Raw genomic sequence first — 2,712 nt, forward strand, 5'->3', positions numbered from 1 at the left:
TTACTTGGGGGAAAACTGGGGCACCAATAATTGCTCAGGTCACCGCATACTAAACCAGTTACGTTATGCAAGAGGTCCTCAGGAAAGAGCCTTATGTAGAGCGAATTGCAATAATTCAGATACAAAGTGACATTGGCATGCATGGCTGTGCAGAAAGCTTTCTCTTCCACAAAAATCGACAACAATTGGCATACAAGATTCAACTGGATAAACGCCCTCCTGCCTACATCACCGTCCCCCTGCCCCCCCCCAGCTGCTCAAGAAGGAGCTATGAATCCAGGAAGACCCCTAAATTTCAAGCCAGCTCTGTCCAGGGAAGCATAAACTTCTGTTGTCTGTTTTTAATTCTTCTCCTTGCTGGAAACTCTTTTGACTGTAAGCTTTTTGAGACTCGATGGCTAAACTAATTGCATCTGAGGTACAGGTTAGGTAGCAAGTCGCAAAATCTCCCTGCGATTCCTCAGGCTATTTGGCCACATGGATTTCAGGACCACTGAGGACTACCATTGATTTGTGGGTTATTTTGCAATTCACATGGCTTTTCTATTCTTACTTCAAAGAGACCTAAGGCATTTTAGGAATAGACAAATACAGGATGACATGAACTCTGATAATCACAATATAATTCTGTTGCACCATTTGAACTTTTTTTCCTTATAGAGATTGTTCACTGTACAACTGCATACCCATAGAGAGAATAATTACACAAGAATTTGCCCACACATAGACAAATGAGATATAGATTTGTGTGCAATATTTGGTAATGTAAAACTTGGGTAAGGCAACCCAGGATATTTAGTTACCTGTAATAAGGGACGCAGTGGCTCAGTGGGTTAGGATGCTGAGCTTGTCGATCAGAAGGTCGGCAGCTTGGCGGGTCGAATCCCAAGTGCCACGTAGCAGAGTGAGCCCCAGTTACTCGTCCCAGCTTCTGCCAACCTAGCAGTTCGAAAGCACGTAAAAATGCAAGTAGAAAAATAGGGACCACTACAGTGGGAAGGTAACAGCGTTCCGTGCGCCTTTGGCATCTAGTCATGCCGGCCACATGACCACGGAGACGTCCTCGGACAAGCGCTGGCTCTTTGGCTTTGAAACGGAGATGAGCACCGGCCCCTAGAGTCGGAAACGACTAGCAGGCATGTGCGGGGGAATCTTTACCTTTACCTTAATAAATCCCTATTTAATTTTATAGCTCTAAGCTTGAAAAAAAAACATTTTCTTTTCCAGCATGTATCTCAAGACAAAAATCTCTATTCATATATTTTATCTGTGAAAACTGGTCAGCACCTTTACCGTTCAATTGAAGGATCATTGGGTAAAAAAAAAAGACTCTTGCCACTAGGCAGTTTGCCAATTGGCTGGTGAAATGCCTGACATCAGACTCAGAGTGTTTTGCTTGACTGGCACAAGAAAGTTACTAGTATTCTAATTTTCTAATATTTACTTATTTCTACTTTCTATGGAACTATAAGAATCAGAAGAAAATGTTTATTTAATATCTAAGCAGGATGCTAAAATGCATTCTCAGATGCATTCTCAGGTCTAGTTTAATGAAGAGAAGGACGAGGGGTGACATGATAGCAGTGTTCCAATATCTCAGGGGCTGCCACAAAGAAGAGGGAGTCAAGCTATTCTCCAAAGCACCTGAAAGCAGGACAAGAAGCAATGGATGGAAACTAGTCAAGGAGAGAAGCAACTTGGAATTAAGGAGAAACTTCCTGACAGAACAATTAATCAGTGGAATGACTTGCCTCTAGAATTAGTAGATGCTCCAACACTGGAAGTTTGGAGAACCATTTGTCTGAAAGGTATAGGGTTTCCTGACTGAGTAGGGGATTGGACTAGAAGACCTCCAAGGTCCCTTCCAACTCTGTTATTCTATTCTATTCTATTCTATTCTATTCTATTCTATTCTATTCTATTCTATTCTATTCTATTCTATTCTATTCTATTCTATTCTATTCTATTCTATTCTATTCTATTCTATTCCATTCCATTCCATTCCATTCCATTCCATTCCATTCCATTCATTCTCTGTGTATTGAAATATGCCTATGTTCTAAGAATCCCACTCAAACAAGTAATGAGTAGTTAGCATAGACCAAGATTAGTTTTTCTTGATATTATCTAGCTGTGACAATTGTCTTTCCTCTTGTTTCACTTCTTTTCTCAAATAAGCTCCTTTCTTTTATTTGTATATTCAGATTTAGAAGATTTCCTCATGTGGTAAATTTTTTATGACTTTCATAAAACTTGCAAATTTTGTATTTTTTGTTTCAGACAGGAAAAAAAACCACTTCTTCCTCTATTTTTTCCTTAAGTCTGGGAGAAAGGGATAGAGGTTCTTTGGCAAAAGGGCCAGAACTCTCCATACAGGTTAGGAAGTATTGAGCAATACAGCCTAACTTCTGTCTGTCTAACAAAGCAGTATATTTTTACTTGAGAATTTTGGGGAAAAAACTGTTAATAAGGTAAAATCATTTCCAGAACCATATTGTACATTAAAGCTAACAGATCTGGGCTATAAATATTTAAAAAACCACAAGCTGCTAGTAAAGAGACAGAAAACTCATAATTTGCTGCTACCATCAAGTAAGTAGCAAGGTACATATCATATTTGAAAAAAAGTAGTAATAATAATCCTCTATCACAAGCAGTATGCATGTTAATTTATGGGCCAATTTAGCATGTATTTCATCTGATGCTCAAGTT

Source organism: Vipera berus (assembly GCF_964194415.1).
Source record: "Vipera berus genome assembly, chromosome: 1".
Classification (NCBI taxonomy): domain Eukaryota; kingdom Metazoa; phylum Chordata; class Lepidosauria; order Squamata; family Viperidae; genus Vipera; species Vipera berus.